Source organism: Nicotiana tabacum, chromosome 6, assembly GCF_000715075.1.
Source record: "Nicotiana tabacum cultivar K326 chromosome 6, ASM71507v2, whole genome shotgun sequence".
Lineage (NCBI taxonomy): Eukaryota > Viridiplantae > Streptophyta > Magnoliopsida > Solanales > Solanaceae > Nicotiana > Nicotiana tabacum.
Window position 1 is genome coordinate 119,497,999 of NC_134085.1, and position 19,241 is coordinate 119,517,239.

The window sequence follows — 19,241 nt, forward strand, 5'->3', positions numbered from 1 at the left end:
TGACCTTCCTGCTTCATGCCTTACTTGACTCTTAAATGCTAAGAACATGATATTAGATGATAGAATTCAAGACTTAGCTTATTATGACTTGATCAAACTTAACGGAAATTCTGAGAATATATTAATATGTCTAATTCGGTCATCTCTATGCGAAATCACTACTACATTACTACGGCCGAAGTTCTTGAAATACTGGACTCTATAATTGTGTAATGGATGTGAGATTTGTGGAAGTATTGTAATAATACGATTCTTAAAGGTTGTTGAATCATTTTTGACTTGGAAAGTTGTGATTTGGAATTTGTTTGGAATATCGTTAAAACACTCTCCTCGATGTTTTTTATACTTCCTGCCTTGTCATTTTATTGATATTCATATGCTTGGTAAAGAAGAGTGTAAAGCACAAAGGGTGATGCCGTTCCATTTTTTTATATATATATATTATCATGTGAGGAAGAGTGTAAAGCACGAAGGGTGATGCTGTGCCATTTTATATACATTATCATGTGAGGAAGAGTGTAAAGCACGAAGGGTGATCATGTGCCACATTATTGAGAGTAAAAGCACGAAGGGTGATGCCGTGCCATATCATTTGAGAGTAAAAGCACGAAGGATGATGCCGTGCCATATCATTTGAGAGTAAAAGCACGAAGGATGGTGCCGTGCCATTTCATTTATATTGTTATGCTTGTATGTTATCGTGAGGTAATGGCACGATGGGTATTTCCGTGCAGGTGAGGATGAGTTGAGCTCGCCACTACTTTCAGCCCAAAGTTAGTCTTGTTGCTTATTGAGTACATTGGGTCGGTTGTACTCATACTACACTCTGCACTTCGTGTGCAGATCCAGGTACTTTTGAGCACGACGGTTGCTAGCTTTGGAGCTTTATCTATCAGAGACTTTTAAGGTAGCTGCCTTGGCATCCACAGACCTTGACTCTCCTTCTTTTTAGTTATTTGTATCGTTCTATCCTTCTAGACAATGTTTAGCAGTCAGACTATGTTGTCAGTTAAATGCTCATGTACTCAGTGACATCCGGATTTTGGGGGATATTGTATTGAGTCGCGGTATTTACTTATCAGTATTTATGAAATTTTACTCTTGAGCTTATTTTACTATGTTTCCAAATTTAAAGATGCATGGTATATTCTGATTGTCAGCTTGCCTAGTATTGCGATAGGCGCCATCACGACATGTGAGATTTGGATTGTGACAATTTGGAATCAGAGCCTAGGTTACATAGGTCTCACGACTCATGAGCAGGTTTAGTAGAGGCTTGCGGATCAGTACGAAGATGTCTGTACTTATCTTTGAGTGGTTGTCGAACCGTCAGGAAAACTTCACTTTCTTTTATTATTGTCGTGCGAATTTGTTGATTCCGGAAACTACACTTCTGTTATTCTATTCTCTCATACATGATGAGGACACATGCTACTGGATCGGGCGGACGACCACCAATACCACAAGCTAGGGCCACGAGAGGCCAAGGCTGCGGTAGAGGCCGAGGTACAACTCGTACGACAGCTAGAGTAGCACTTGTAGACCCATCAGTTGCTCCAGCTTAGGAGCAGATTCCAAATGTGGTTGAGCCGGTGGGACCAGCCCACCCCATTGTGATTCTAGGGCTTTAGGAGGCTCTGGCCCAGATATTGACTATATGCACTAGCCTTGCTCAGGTGGTTTCAGTTAAGGCCGCACCACCCACTTCTCAGGCCGGGGGAAGTGCTCAAACTCCTGTCTCCCCTACTCCAGAGCAGGTGATGCAGGGTCTTCAGATACCGGGGGTACTACCAACCTAGCCGGTTACATGCTCAAGCCCAAGTGGGTCCCATTATGAGTGATGAGGAGCAAAAGAGACTAGATAGGTTTAGGAGGCTCAAGCCTCTATCATTCAGTGGGACTGAGTTAGAGAATGCTCAGGACTTCTTGGATAGATGCCAGCGGATTTTCACACGATGGTATTTTGGAGACTAGTGGGGTCTCTTTTACTACTTTTCAGCTTTTGCAGGCAACCCTTAGATTGTGGGAGGCCTATGTGCGGATCGGGCTAGCCGATGCCGCTCCACTTTCATGGTAAGAGTTCTCCGTTCTCTTCTTGGAAAAGTTTGTGCCACCGACCCATAAGGAGGAGCTGTGTAGGCAGTTTCAGTAGCTATGCCATGAGGGTATGTCTCTGACCTAGTACGAGATGAGATTTTCAGAGTTGGCTCGTCACGCGATCTGGTTGGTTCCCACAGAGAGGGAGAGGATTAGGAGGTTCATTGATGGCCTCAACTATGGCCTGCACTTTGTTCTGACTCGAGAGAATGTATCAGGAGCTAGGTCCGACGAGGTGGTTGATATTGTTTAGCAACTAGAAATGGTCGATAGTCAGGAGCATGAGGAGAGGGATGCCAAGAGGCCTCATAGTTCAGTGGTTTCAGCAATGTTTCTTCTGGGGGTCATTCGGGTCGTCCTTATAGGCTTGCTCAGATAACTCGTGCGGTTCATCATGACGCATCATCTATACATGGTTCATACAATGCTCGCCCAGGTTAGTAATCTCTCAATGCCCTCCCAGCTTAGAGATCATCTCGTGTTCCATCAATTCAAGGTTCCTCAGTGCTAGGCCCCTATATTAGTTATTCTGGTTCTCTGGATCCGCTTCAATACTTGCCAGCATCGTCAAAGCAAGATTGCTTTTAGTGTGGAGAGTTTGGTCATGTGAAGAGACATTATACCCGCCTTTTGGGAGGTCCTGTTCAGCAGAGGAGTTAGGTTGCGACTTCCACACCAGTTACTTCACCACCCGCTCAACCAGCTCGGGCGGGGCTCAGGCAGCTAGAGGTCGCCCTAGAGTGGAAGGCTGATCAGGTGGCGGTTAGGCTCGATTTTGTGCTATTCCTGCCAGGCCAGAGGCTATTGCTTCAGACATAGTGATCACAGGTATTATCTCGCTATGACACATCGATGCTTCTATATTATTTGTCCCTAGTTCCACTTATTCGTATGTATCATCATATTTTGCTCGTTATTTAGGAAAGGAGTGTCTGTCTTATTTGGCCTTTGTGAGGGACGTTGGTGCTGATACTCATACTATTGACTCTGCTCCGGTAGTGCAAGACCTCCCGGATGTGTTTCCTGCAGGCCTGTCGGGTATGCCACCTGATAGGGATATTGATTTTGGTGTTGACTTGCTGCCGGGCACTCAGCCCATTTCTTTTCCTCTGTATCGTATGACACCATCAGACTTGAAAGAATTGAAAGAGCAACTTCAATAGCTTCTTTATACGGGGTTTATTAGGACTAGTATGTCGCATTGGGGTGCACTGGTTCTGTTTGTGAAGAAGAAAGATGGTACTATGCGGATGTGCATCGACTATAGGCAATTGAACGAAGTTACAATCAACAAGTATCCTTTGTAGTGCATTGATGATTTATTTTACCAGCTTTAGGGAGCTAGAATGTTCTCTAAGATTGTTTGAGGTCTCGGTATCAACAATTGAAGATTCATGACTCGGATATTCTGAAGACGACATTCAGGACCCGCTGTCACAACCCAAAATCCACTATCGGTCGTGATGGCGCCTAACGCCACCGTCAGGCAAGCCAACATTGATTTATGAATTTTTTTACTCATTTTATTTCTTTCAAAATCATAATCCCCATTAATTTAATGGTATAAAATAGAATTTTCAGGGCAAAATGATAATAAATACGCAATTACAATAACGAACAACCTGTAAGAACCCCCAAAACCTGGTGTCACAAGTGTATAAGAATTTTCTAAGGAGTACAACAATAATACAACTTCTGTCCAGAATGTAAATAAGTTAGAATAAATAAATAATACAGTGGGGAGTCGGTGGACTACGATGCGTAACCTGAATTGCAGCTCACATAAAGTCTCCTCAATAGATGTGCCTACGCGCAGAGATGATCACTAAATGACTTGTCATATCTTGCACATTTAGTGCAAAAGTGCAGCATCAGTACGTAAATCAATGCGTACCCAGTAAATATCTAGCCTAATCCCGGAGAATTAGTGATGAGGGTTCTACATCGACACTTACTAGAAGTCCAAGTAAATAATATGATATTTTATAACAGATATGAAGTGCACAACAATAGTGGAGTAAATCTGTAATTTTATAATTTTCCAATTATTTTTTTAAATCATAAATTTCTCGATCTTGTATTCTACCTTAATATCTCAGAAAATGCCAAGTACCATTACCAAATAAATAAGAAGTACCATAAAATGCCGGGCATCAGCGGAAGGTTTATCTCGTGAATATTCGGACTACTAGCGATATCATGCACGATTCTGATGAGGTCGTTCGGCCTAATCCGGAATAATGTGTAGACTACCGAGGGTCGTGTGGCATGAACTTTAGATGCATCTATATACTGCCGAGGCACTCGGCGCACTCCACAAGAAAGGAAGGAAGTTACCGAATTACAAGATACGTGTTTACAATAAGAATATGAGCACAATAATAAGTACACCCCTTTACATTTATCAAATATCTTGGCAACAACTCAAGGTGATAAAACTTGGCCTAACATATTTATTTGTTTCTAAATCCATTTTTAGTTAAAATTTCAATTTATTTAAACTAGCAAGATGAGTCCAAACAATTTAAATATTATATGATAAAATTCTAAGTCTACCCGGACGTAATCATGCTTTAGCTACATACGTACTCTCGTCACCTCGTGCTTACATAGAACCCATAACTAATTGCACACAATAATGAATATCATGCAGGAGTAGTTCCCCCTCTCACAAGGTTAGGCATGAGACTTACCTCGCTCCGAAGTTCTATAACCGGCCCAAATGCCTCTCTAACTCTTCAATTCAAATCCAAACGATCCGAAACTAGTCAAACAAATGTGCGATTCAATCAAAATGGACTCCAATGCTTATAATTAATCAATCTATAACAGTTCCCAACACCGCTCAAAAAGTCAATAAAGTCAACCCTCGGGCCGACGTGCCCGGATTCCAAAACGTTTCGAAAATAAACTTTACCCATAACTCTACAAACTCAAATATATGATTTATTCCCAATTCCATGTCCAATTTCGTGGTAAAAATCCAAAAATATCAATTTCTAGGTTTTTCTTCAAAATCCCAAATTTCTACTAATTTCCATGTATAAATCCATATACAAACCATGTATTTAACTCATAATGTCCGGGAATTAGTTACCTTGACATAAATGATGAAAATCGTCCCTCCAAGATCTCCAAAAATCACCCAAACCAAGAGGGAAAAGAGTGAAATGAGCAAAAATTCCAATTTAAAACAATCTGCCCAGACCGGTCCTTCATCGCAATCATGGGAGCTCCTTCGCGATCGCGAAGGCTAAAACAAAAGCTCCAACCATTCCTCTATGTGTTTGCGACCTCCTCGTTGTGTTCACTAAGCCTTCCGACCCCTGCCCTTCGCGTTCGCTAGCCACGAGCCGCGTTCGCGAATGGGCAAACCCCAGCTCCGCTTCTTTTTCGCATTTGCTTCTGCCAACACGCGTTCATTTAGGCTTTCCCAACCTCTACTCCGCATTCACGTCTTCTTCATTGCATTCGTGATGGGCAAATCCTAGCATCCCAAAATTCCTTCTTTATGAATGCATGAATCCCTTAGCGTTCGCGAAGATAAAAATCAAACACCAGCACCAGCAGTTGCAAATCAGCCAAACTTGTTTCGAAACCATCTTGAAACACACTTGAGGCCTCCGGGACCCCTTCCAATCACACCAACCAGTTTCATAACATAACAAGAACATGCTCGAGGCCTCGGATCACATCAAACAACATCCAAATTACAAATCAACAATGAAATTCCTTCTTTACACTTTCAAACTTTGACGAACGCATCCAAACCCTATCAGAACAATCCGGAATGACGCCAAACTTTGTGTACATGACATAAATCACAATTCAAACCTATTCTAAGTCTCATAACCTGAAATGAACATTGATAACATAAAAATCTACTTCAAACCAAACTTATGAAATTCTAGAACTTCCAAAATGCCAACTTTCTAGAATAAGCATCGAAAGAATTTAACATTTCAAAAATGACAGGAAATATGACAATAATATCTCAGAGAAAGTCTTAATCTGTTGGTACACAGTACAGGAATGTAGACATGCTTCCAGGTTTAACAGTTAAGCTCAATACTAATATGACGAATATTACATCTCCATATCTATAGCTCAACATGCATGTCACATGTGATGCAACATAATAAAAACCTCACGTACTCACACTCTCAGAGTACTCAATCTGACTGTCTCAATTCTCGCTTACCACACTCAGTCACTCAACATTGTACGATACATGCACTCACTGTTGGTATGTCAGACTCCGGAGGGGTAGATCACGCCCAAGCACTAATAAAACATGTTGCGGCGTGCAACCCAATGCCATCATGAATTAATAATACCTGTGTATACGTTCATGTCTTTACCTTAGGCTATTATTGTTATAATTATAGATCTGATATGACATGCTGTTATTGTCCTGTCAATCATCTCTATCTCAATTGTTGTTGTGTTGCTCATACCTTTTACTCGCTTAACTTGTAAATACCATGTCTATTTCCTGCTTTTATAATTATGCTCATATCATATCTATTATGTTGCACTTTAGTATAAGCCTTCCACCATGCTAGCCATTTATGCTCTTATTTGTCAACTTGTAAAGATTATATGTTTTCTTCTTAGTTGTTGTATTTGTACTTAGGCCTCCAATATGCTAGTTAATTGAAGTTGATATTCCTTGTTTTCTAATTGTTGTTATTATTCACGTGATTTCTGCTTAGTCTTTTACTCTGCCCATATTTGTATCCTTATCCGTTGTTGTTACTTGTGTATTTCCTACTTTGTAATTCCTATTGTCGATATTTCTGTCATCTGGTTGGTTCTGTTAGTTGTATATTTGGGAGGATGAGTTGAACGTATGAAGGGTGTTGCCATGCTAATTGATTTGTCACAAAAATCATTTTATATATGATGAGGCAGAGATAGAAGCACGAAGGGTGTTACCGTACCGTTTGACTTGATATCTTGGATATACTTCTCATACCAGGAAAGACTGTAAATCTTCTACTGTTATTCCTTTTAGTAATTGTTGACTGCCTCGCAGAGTTATATATGGTACTTTTATCTTTTATGCTTTGAACTGCTTTTACTGTTAATCTAATGTACAAGTTACACCAATAAACATCTTTTAACTAAAAGCCTCGTCACTACTTCGACGAGGTTTGACAAAATACTTACCAGTACATGGGGTCTGTTGTACTGATACTACACTTTTGTACGATGTTTACAGATTTCTGGAGCGGAGCTGCTGGTGATGTCGGGTGCTGATTCGGAAGATGTTCGCGCATTTCGGGTATAGCTGCCTCTCGTCCTTGGTAGTTTAGATTTTATTATTCTATTTATGTATCATTCAAACAGAACATATATTTATTTGTACCAGCTTTGTAAATTCCAAGTCTTAGAAGCTCATGAGTCGTACTACCAGGTCTTTGGTAAATTGTAAATGTTCAGTATCTATTCTTTATTTTTTTATAATCTCTGTTGAGTTATATTGTCTGTTAGTTGGCTTACCTAGCGGGTTTAGTTAGGTGCCATCACAACCAGGGATTTTTGGGTCGTGACATGTAAAGGTATCATTATTTATTTAGTGAAATTTATTATTTATTGTTTAAATTTATAAAAGAAATGATTTTAGAAATATCCAAAACGAGAAATTACTAGTTACTTGGGTTTGGCTTGCCTGACAATGGTGTCTGACACCATCACGACCCTTAGTGGATTTTGGATCGTGACAACAAGGTATCAAAGTACTAGGTTCTCTTAGGTCTCACGAGTCATGAGCAAGTGTGGTAGAGTCTCGCGGATCGATACAGAGACGTCTGTACTTATCTTCGAGAGGCTACAGGGCTGTTAGGAAAGCTTCCCTTCTTGATTTCCTTACCGTGCTATTTGATTCCCTTTTTGGCATATGCATTTATTTCCTTTCATTCAATCTTATGCGATGCGAAGCGTTGGTCATGAATCGGCAAGTGAGTAATTGTAATGGTACGACGAATGTGGTACGAGATGTTTCTTCCTGCGTGGTTGTTTGAGCTATTGTTGTCGCCTTGTGGAAGGATATTCTATCGTTTCAGCTCAGTAGCTGTACTTCTGAGAGCTCTGAGGCTAGGCACAAGTTTCTATGATGCTTATGAACGGTGGTCGCACAATATTGATGTGATGGTAGGATGCTTGCCTACGTGTTGGGGCAGTGAATGACTTGAAGGGAGGTTTATTCAATGCATGATTCCGAGATTTGGTATTTTATTTCCAATGAGGAGGAGCAATCGGACTAAGAATGTTTAGGTTGGGTTGATGGTGTGATGAGACTTGGTATTTGCGAGCGTGGTGGAATTTTCATCTGTGATAAGGTGTCGTTGTCCTTGTTGAATGTACCAAGTTTGCCGGTGTTATGATCTTCTACAATCCGCCTTTAGGGCAGAATACTGTGAGATAGCAATGGAGAAGCGACTGTCAGAGATCGCGGGGTGCGGTGGTTCAGGATTGAATCAATGTTTCTAATATTGACGGCTCAGGAAAGATGATCTTTGGAAGGGCTTAGAGTTAATAGCGGTCTGTTGGTTCAAGTTCTACCGAGATAGGTTTTGATCTAAGGCATCAACTGAGCAGCAAAGGATGAGGAAGGACGTGTGGGAAGTATCATGCGGTGGTTAAATTCCTAGAAGGCCAGGTGTAAGAGGCGGAAGTCGAGTTGTTGCTTAAGGAAGAGGGGTTTGGCCAAAGTGGGAGAGTGGCAGAGTAGCGTATAGGTCCTGTGGTAGGATGACTATGCACCCGAATAAAGCGTCTAGATGAATTGGGATTCAAGGTGGACGATGATTGGGTCTACGGGTTTAATTTGAAATAGTGGCTAGTATACGATAGGATGTTTGATACAACAGAAATGAGTTGCTTGATATGAAGAAGGATACAACATGAATTTGAATTGGAAGATATTGTCATGCACTTAGTAGATGTTCATAAGAAGTAAATGGACTAGTACAGTTGGTGAATGATCACGGGCTCTGGATGGGTTATTGATATCGTAGTGATTGTACCCCATGCATCGACGCTGAAAGATGTCAATGTGTAATTTCCCCAAGGGAGGGTTATCACCTATGAGCAGGTCAGCGGTCGTGTGGTTGGTGATGCTTCTGTGAAGGATTTTACTGGCCATCCAATAAGAAGTTGAATATATGAATGTTGCTAGAGATTCAGAGTGTTCATGTAATGCTAATAGAAGGATATCGAGGGAATTTTGGCGGGTTTGTTGTGTAAGATCATGTCAACAATGAAGAAAGAATCTTGGTGGGTTCCAGAGTTGTGTAATAGTAGCTTCAAGCTAAGTGGGAGAGTCCCACCACCTACGATTGGGTTGTGTGGTTATCTTCTTGTGAGGTTTCGGATTATCAACATATTGGTAAGTTATTTCGGCTAAGGGAAAAGAGCATAAGTGGTAATTTGAGCAAAGGAATTGGTAAAGGTGTGCTATAGTTGGCCTGATTGGCTTATGTTAAGGTTTTGGGAAGACTCACGATTTGTGTTTCGTACGGTGGTGATTTACAAGGAAGTGATTCAGTCGGGTGGTTCATCGAGATGGGTGTTCATGTGCCAGCGGAGCCTCAGAGTTGATTATATTTAGGACCAAGCTAGAGTGGATGACTCTCAACAACGGACCTAGTGAATTCAAAGTTTAAAAATGCGGTGCCTAAGGATTTAAGCCCGCAATATGGTTAAGAATAAAGCCTTTGTAGCAGATTATGATAAGAGGCTCGGAATGATCTATGATGTTTTTGACTTGCAGCATAGCATCAGGACGAAAAAGAGAAAAGGACTTCGGATTCATAGAGGGAATATCAGAATGGGTGCATCAGTCGAAGATGCTAACGTGCGTGCAAGGAGGATATGAAATGGTTCATGGGTTTGGAGACAACGTGGTCTTATGGAATGGGGTCACTCAAGGTGAGTGCGGTTTAGGTTGGTGATATAAGGAATTGAGCTATTATTATCTCTAAAGCAAGTTAAGGATGAATTAGAAGAAGTTAGATTGGTTAGTCATGGTTGAATTGACATAGTGGTGGCGGTACGTGCGAGGCTTGACGGCCACCGTAATTGATTTTATTTGGAAGTATTCAAGTATTATGGCATGTCATGTGTAGGAGGATCCCGGAAGGGTTATGGTGGTTTAGACCACTACTCGAGGATTTTAATATTCTACGGTTATGAGAATTCACTCGTGTGTAGCTATGGTTCTCTTGGAATGAATTATGTGAAAAGTTTCCATGTGATGAAGTGTTTACCATATTAGTGGTTCAGGAGTTGTGATGAAATTCTTGTGCTATCGCATGTTGGCTTGTTAGGTGCAGTGAACAATATGAAATTTGAAAGTGAGGATCAAGGTTGCGGTTCGGTGTTGACAAGGATGTCACGAGCTTGGATGAGCAAGATGGCTCTTTAGTTTCAGAACATATATAGCACCTCAGTTGTGCTTGAGTTTGTTAGCTTATCGCCCTATATTTCTCCCCAGGGATGGTTATGCACTTAGCGTGCTTGTGACCGATATTCGGTATTTTTTTTGTAATGAGCAATTTAGCTTGATGTACATCTCCTTATGTGAATTTTATGTGTGGATCAGGTGGCATACTGCAATGGGTATGTTGTTTGGATCGGGGTGCACGCCGCAACAGTGTGATGTTGAGTATAGTTTTTTATACCTGTTTTTGTGTGTTTTGTTTCCCATTTTGTGAGGAAAGTTCATATTAGTCACGTGAGTTGAGTAGTCCCTTCTTGAGTTTGTTTTTCTTATGTATCACGTTCGAGCTTGCAGCCTATTGGCACATTACGACATCATATGGGACTTTTGATCGTGACCGAGGTGGCTTATTACCTGAGCAGTTCGTACTAGGCGAGACAAGATTATTGGATCTAGGATCACTGCAGTCGGATTATATGAAGTATATTAAATAGCAAAGATCATTATTTGGTTGAGAATGAGGTAATGGTTCTTGTCAGAAGAATAGACTTAATGATTTGTTGACTTAGTAGTGGGATATAAATTTCTACATGACTCTTCTATCGTGGCGGTATTGCGAGAGTTGGAACAAGACTTATATATATCATGAGGTGCTTTGTGAGAATCAGATTCAGGGAATGTTGGTTATTATAATCAGAGAATGTTATTATGGTCCTATGAATGATGTGGTGCATGGTGAGAATTCAACAAAGGTATGCAGTCATGTTCTGGTAGCTCGTGTAGTGATTGATACGGTTTTCATACATTAGAACAGGCCTGGCGGAGAATTTTGGATGTTGGAATGGGGCTCTAAGCGTATTTGCTTGAATAAAAGGGAATATTTTCAGAATTGATCAAACTGATATGCTCAACTGAGTTGTAGAAGCACGGGTAGGTGCACAAGGTGCTAAACAGTGATTTCGGACAACTCCAGCGCAGTTCTTAGCACGTTTGAGGACGAACATATGTTTAAGTGGCAGAGAATGTAACAACCCAACCAGTCGTATTGAGCTCTAGCACGTCGTTCGACAATTTAAGGCCTTGAGCAGCTTCACTTCAGGTATTATGACTGGTATGCATGGTCGGAATTGAATTTCGGGAAGTTTGGAATTTATTTGGAAAAAAATCCTCATTTCAAAAGCTTTAAGTTGAAAGAATTGGCTAAGATTGGATTTTTGAGTAAATGACCTCGGAATCGGAATTTGAAGGTTCTAGCAGGTTCGTATGATGATTTCGAACTTGGGCGTATGCCCGGATCGGGTTTTGGGTGACCTGGGAGCGTTTTGGTGCCTATTGTCGAAGTTAGCATTTTTGGAAGAATTCCATAAATTTGGGTTGAAGTGCATTTCAATGCTATCGATGTCCGTTTGGGATTCTGAGTCTGGGAATAGCTCCGTATGGTGATTCTAGTATTGGGAGCCCAATCGAAAGTGAATTCAGAGGTTTGTAGGTTATTTTGGAGTCATTTGGCTGAAGATAGAAATTTGGAGGTTTTGAGAAGTTTTATCGGAAGTGTAATTTTTGATATCGGGGTTGGATTCCAATTCCGGAAGTTGGAGTAGGTCCGTAATGTCAAATATGACTTTTCTGCAATATTTGAGGTCAATTGGACGTGATTTGATAGGTTTAGACATCAAAAGTAGAAGTTTGAAATTCTAAACTTTATTAAGCTCGAATTGGAGTGCGATTCGTGATTTCGACATTGTTTTATGTGATTTGAGGCCTCGAGTAGGTCCGCATTATGTTTTGGGACTGGTTGGGGTCCTAGAGTCCTCGAGTGGATTCCGGATGGCTAACAGATCAAATTTGGAATTTGAAGAAGAATTGAAGCTGATGGTATCTGGAGTAACCGCACCTGCGAGGTTTTGGCCGCATGTGCGGAGCCGCAGAAGCGGCCTTGGTGTCGCAAAAGCGAAAATAGCTGGGCTTGGCTGGGGCGCAGGTGCGAAGCAGCTTTCGCAGAAGCAGTCCTGGCTCCGCAAAAGCGGTCGAGGGCGAGTTAGCTAAGACCGCACCTGCGATGGAAATTTCTGCAGGTGCGGAGCCGCAGAAGCGACAGGTGGATCGCAGGTGCGAGAAGCGAGCTGGGCAGTGTGTTCTTTTAAAAGCGAGGGTTTGGCTCATTTTTACCATTTTTCCTCCATGGGAGCCGATTTGGAGCAACTTGGGAGTGCCATTTTCACCACCAAGCTTGAGGTAAGTGGTTTATGCTAGTTTTGAGTTAAATACAATGATTATGTATAGATTTTAGCATGAAAATTGGTAGAACTTGGGGTTTGAGGGAAAACCTAGAAAATTGGAATTTTCGGAGTTTGACCACGATTTTGGGCATGAAATGGAGAGTAAATTATATATTTGAGTTCGTGAGGTTATGGGCAAACTTTATCTTCAAAAAGTTTTGAATCTGGGCTTGAGGGCGTTTTTTTCAACTTTTCGATCGGGGATAGAAATTGTTATAAATTGGATTATTGTGAGTAATCGAGCATGTATTAATGGATTTACATAATCATTGGCTAGTTTTGGGACATTGTGCATCAATTGAGTCTTCGGAAGAGCATGGAATGCCGGTTATGGAACTTCGGAGCGAGTTGAGTCTCCTTCCTAATCTTGTAAGAGGGAATTGTCCCCATAGGTGAGTTAATTGGTTATGTGCTGCTATTTGTGGGGGCTACACATGTACGAGGTGACGAGAGTCCATGCGTAGCTACTATTATGCTTAAGTCCGGGTAGTCTAGGGTCCAAAAGAATGCTTTACTTGTAATATCTGCAAACCTTGTTGTCAATTTAAAAATGCTTAAACATATATCAAATGTATAAATAAATTTCTAAAAGGCTAGACATCATTTCTTCACTTTTAAAAGAGAAACTTGCCTTTTCCTGAATAGTTGCTCCCTGATGAATTCTTGATTGACTGCTTGAATGAGTTAATTTACTTTGGGACGGGCTGAACGCCTCAGTAGATTAAATAGATGCATCTATGGTTCGGTTCATTCGACCCTCTGACAGTGCACAGTTAGATATTATTTGATCAGGCCGTACGTCATCGGCATGATTTGCGCTTGCTTGTAATGTTTGCGTTAGAAACTATAAGTGTTGATATTTGTTCTCCCTGGCCTGAGATAAGCGTACAAATAATAAAAAGGAAATTTGGGAATGTCCTATAAAAGAAAGAATTGTTTAATTGCTTTATTCTATTCAGTTACAATCATGTTTATAAAAATCCTTGATTTATTATATTATTGGTGTATCATTATTGGACCACTAGTAAGTGTCAAAGTCGACCTCTCGTCTCTACTTCTTCGAGATTAGGCCGGATACTTACTGAGTACACATTATTTTCATACCCATGCTATAATTGTTGTGCATTTTTGTTGCACAGGAACATGTACGTCTAGTGACCTCGTTGGGCGCGGCGGCTTGGTTGAGACGGAGACTTAGGTGAGCTGCACTTCTCGTGACGGCCCGCATCCAACAGAGTCTCTTTCAGAGTACTGTATTGCATTTTCTCTACTGTCCAATTTGTATTCCGGACGGTTATTATACTATATTATTTCCTAAAAATTGCTCGTTCACTTGTGACACCAGGTTTTGGGATATTTATGGGATTATTCAGTATTTTAAAATTGTTAAAGGTATCATTTTTTATTTAGTGAAATTTTTTATTTATTGTTTAAATTTATAAATAAAATGATTTCAGAAATATCCAAAACGAGAAATTACTTGTTACTTGGGGTTGGCTTGTCTGACAATGGTGTCCGACGCCATCACGACCCTTAGTGGATTTTGGGTCGTGATATAGCTACTCATGGAAAATGAAGAAATTAAAGAAGAAACTAAAATAAAATTCATAATAGATGATTATGGGAAGATAATCTAATGTTAAAATGTTAAACTATTACAAAGTTACCCAATACAGTAAAGAAAAACGAGTATCTATTCTGAGGTTCCCCAAACTTAACCTAAAAATGACAAAAGGATCTATTTATACCCAGCTAAAATTATCGAACAAAATTGCCCCTGCGAAGGTTGTGCGGACGCACAATTATGTGTGCGGTCCGCACATTGAGACTTGGCTTGACAGGTTGGACTTCTGTGGCCGCACAATTCTGAGTTACGGCCACACTTCTTTAGCTTATGCGGACTGCACATTTCTGAGTTCGGCAGCACTCTTGATTCTGCGGCCGCACAATAATGGTACCAAACTTCTTTACCTTGGGCTTTGACCTGGGGAACTTCTGCAGACGACACATTTCTGAGTGCAGCTGCACTCTTAATTCTGTGGCCGCATGATAATGGTGCGGTCCGCACTTCTTCATGGCCCTAAAATCCATCTCTCCGAACCTCATCTTCTGCGGCCGCACAATAATTGTGCGGTCCGCATTTTGCATGGGAATTCTATCATAGGCTACCTCATGTTCTGCGGTCGCACTCAATACTGTGCGGTCCGCATTTTGCCCTTTTAGCCTTATTTTGGTCCTTGTCCAAAATTGCTCCTTCTTGAGTTGATTTTCATCTCTTTAGCTCATATTCCAACACTCCGGCAAGAAAGCACATTTTATTAATTTTTGGGAATATCTTTAAGCAATTTTGAGTTAAAACAAAAGTAAAAGAGTACAAATAAGTAGTCAAAATCTCTACTTAACAATGTGTAAGAGGAGACCTGAGCCAATAAAGTAGCTTTATTTATTTATTTATTTATTCCCTATTTGTTGGCATTTGCTAATACTATGTGTATTCAACAATAAATTATAGTTGTTTGTCTTTTTCACATCTGTAAGCCTAATTTTCTTATTATGTATTGATATGTCCATGTAGCTATGTACTAGATCGACATATGTTCTCATCATTCATATTTTCTTATTGTTCTCCACTTTTATGCAATTTTATTGGAATATTCTTTAAGTTTGTATTTTATTTAGATATTTTTTCCGAAAATATAAGTGACGGATGGATCTTGCCATCTTGCATGCTTGGTTGACCAATTCACTTGGTTACTTCTTGATAGTTGGTTTGTTCTCCAGTTGGTTCAGTACACGAATACACATGGGTTATCAGGTTTGTGCATTTATCAATTTGAAATATTATTGCATTCATACATATACTATGTTTTAACATAGATATAGTATGTATTAAAAATATTCTTCCACGATGATTACTTTCAACTTTTACATATTAAAACTATTACGGAGAACTTAGAAAATGGATTATTTTTAAGGTCATGGAAGAGTACTCAAATATCCTCCTCCATGACTTCAAGTGGCAAAGGCTGTGAACTATTGTCTTGGTACTCTTCTTTCTATCTGTCGGGTCCTCAATATATTGTTCTCCACTTCCTTTTTGGGTATAAGTTATTTTTCTCCACGTTTATATTTATCATTATTATTACTGATGATAAGACCTAGCTCTCTCTGCATTCAGTTTCATACATCAGTTGGTGTGCTTGCTTTGGTGCTTTTAATTTATTTCATCGCTTTCAAGTTGTAGTTACAAGTTCAAAGATCAGTTATTTTCACTTTTATATTATGGAACATATGGTGACTAATACTAGCATTTATAAACTTTTCTCTTGTTTAGAAAAAGGTAGTATTCTAATGCATGAAATAACTGGTGATCGAGGAGGTTTTATACCCATACTCTGAAAGTTCTAGCTTTAATGTTGCTTATTATTTGTGATTATAATAGTTGCTTTAATTTCCATCTGATTGGATAGATAGGGTGACTTTTGATAAAATAGCATGTACTAGTATTTACACTTTCAGAATTAAGTACTTAGTAAAATTGTACTATTGTTAGATATTGAGTTCTATTTGTGAATTGAAGTATAAAAACTCTTTAGCACACTGTATTAATACCACAAGATAATTTATGTTCCATGAGTTTATCTACTAAAATTAAGGACAAATAAAACAAGAAATCAAGGATAGTTTTGCATGATTATTGTAGAGTTTATTTGGTAATTGTTTCATGGTATAACTTTGTTTGTTTTCTTGATTATAAGTCTTGAAAATTAAATATAGTGTACTACAAATGCACTTATAAAAAAGTGCAATTTATGTAAAAGCGGTGGCAAGAACAAACCAAAATTTTGAGAAAGAAAAACACATCACCTAGGTTGAGTGCCATTTCAAACATAAGGTGCTCTTACAGATAGAATAACACAAAAATGTTATTAATGTTGCTTGACTGATCAAGCATTAGAAGTTCGTTGATTAACCTCTGATTGGGAAGTTCCAGAGTAAGTACCATCTTCAGCTAACGATCTTGAAAGAAATTTTATGTTTGATTATATCTTCTCCAATATTTCATGAACTCTAAATTATTTTTGTTTGTTGATACTGGTAGAAATTGATTATTCCTCAAAGGGAGATTCAAAAGAATCCCATGACTCTGAGGTATATATTGGGTCTTGAATACTGCCAGCTTACTCAACGTATTTTGATATAGAAAATGTGTTATATTACAATTGTCCTAAAGAGTTTGTACTTGAATTAAACCATTTACTTTGTTTTCTTTGGATATTTCGCTTATGGAACTTCAGTTTGATACTTTATGTGATAAATAGAGTAAATAAAGTATTTTATCAATATCTTGAAACATAGAAGAAACTTTCTAATTAAGGTCTTGAAGAAAATGAAAAAAGTAAAGTGGATCACTTTTTTATATTTCCCTTTCCGTGATGAGTAATCAAAAAGTTTTATTATTGACAAAGTCCACACTAAGATAATGTTGAGATATAAAAGAAATACCAATATCAGTCCATAGTTATTCTTGGAGTGATTGACAAAAAATGTATCAATGTATTTACTTCATATCCATTTATGTTCTTTATAACTAATGGACTTTTTGTGTCATTTAATAGTCATATGATATTAATATATTTTTTTCTTAATTGAGAGCAAGTAAAATGTATTGACCAACATTTCTCGACATCATTTACATTTTATATAGTTGTCCGTAGTAGCTTATCGAAGAAAACATAAGGCTTAGATTTTTTTTCGATTTTTCGTTAATTGTTTAGTGATTAACTTAAGGATAGGAAGATCCTATACTGTTTTGATAAAAGATTATATTTCATATGCATTTTTAGATTGTAATAACAGTTACTTGGCCTTTACTTACTTTGTTAATTCTTCTCTAAAGGTCCATAGCTCGACTCTTAGGTATAACACTCTGGAGTAATTTGTTTGTGGAGATCGCACACATCTCTTTATGTCATGATATCTTCTAGTTTTTGCTATGGGACTTTTTGTGATGACCCAAAAGGTCATCTCATATTTTAGAATCCAATACAGGGTTTCGAGGACTTCAAGACCTCATTTTCCTTCTTCTAGATTTGTGTGCGCAGTCCAGACGCACTTCTGTAAAGCCTATATGTGAAAAATTGAGAAAATACTAAATTTTGCCTTTTAAAATTGAATTAAGTTGACTTTGGTCAATATTTTGGGTAAACAGACCCAGACCCATAATTTGACAGTCCCGGAAGGTCCGTAGAAAAATATGAGAATTGGACGTATGTCCGAAATTGAATTCCGAAGTCCCTAGCCCGAGAAATAAATTTTTGAAGAAAATTGTTTAGCTGAAAAATATAAGAAGTTTGGAAAATTGAATAATGTTTGAATATGATGGTATCGGCAATGTATGTTGGTTCCGGAGTCCGGTACAGGTCTAAAATAATGTTTAAGTCTAATCTGTAAAATTTGGTAGGAAACGGACTTGATTTGATATAAATTGGACCCTCGGTTGTGAAAATAGTAACTTTAAGTGTTCTTGAGAATTTTATTAATTTTGAGGCTAAATTCATAATTGTTGATGTTATGTTGATGATTTGACAACACGAGCAAGTACGTATAATATTTTTGGACTTGCGTGCATGTTTGGTTCGGAGCCCCGAGGGTTCGGGTGAGTTTTGGATAGACCGTGGATTATTTTGAACTTAGGAAAAATTGCAGGTGAGTTGCAGGTCTGCAGGCTTCACAAATGCGAGCTCACATTTGCGATGACTGAGCAGGGAGGGGACCTTCGCATTTGCGAAGCTCTATGTCGCAAAAACGACTCCAGCAGTAATCGCAATTGCGAACGATGGTTCGCATTTGCGAAGTAAGCAGGCCAGGGCAACCTTCGCAATTGCGAAGCCTTGGCCGCATTTGCGAGTTCGCATTTGCAAACCTGGCATCGCAAATGCGATAACTGTGCCAGGGTAAATTCTAGCTTAGACGGGATTTTCTTCGTTTTATAAACTCTTTCAAACCCTAAGCTCTCTTGGGCGATTTTTCAAAGAAAGGTTCTTCCCCAAATCATAGGTAAACAACTTTTAACTCATTTCTTTCAATCTACTTCATCATTTTACAAGATTTCATCACAAAATTTAGGGATTTTCATGGGAATTTGGGTGTTTTTGGGTGAAATTTGGGAATTTAGACCTCAATTGAGGCTGGATTCCAAAACCAATTACATATCCGGGCTCGGGGGTAAATGTGTAATCGGGTTTTGATCTAAACTTCGGATTTTAACCAAGTGGGCCCGGGGTCGATTTTTGGGGAAAGCGTTGGGAAAACTATAATTAAGCATTGGGTGTGAGTTCTTTAACATTTATTGATGTTAATAAACTAATTATGACTAGATACAAGTGAATTGGAGGTGAATTCTAGAGGGAAAGTGA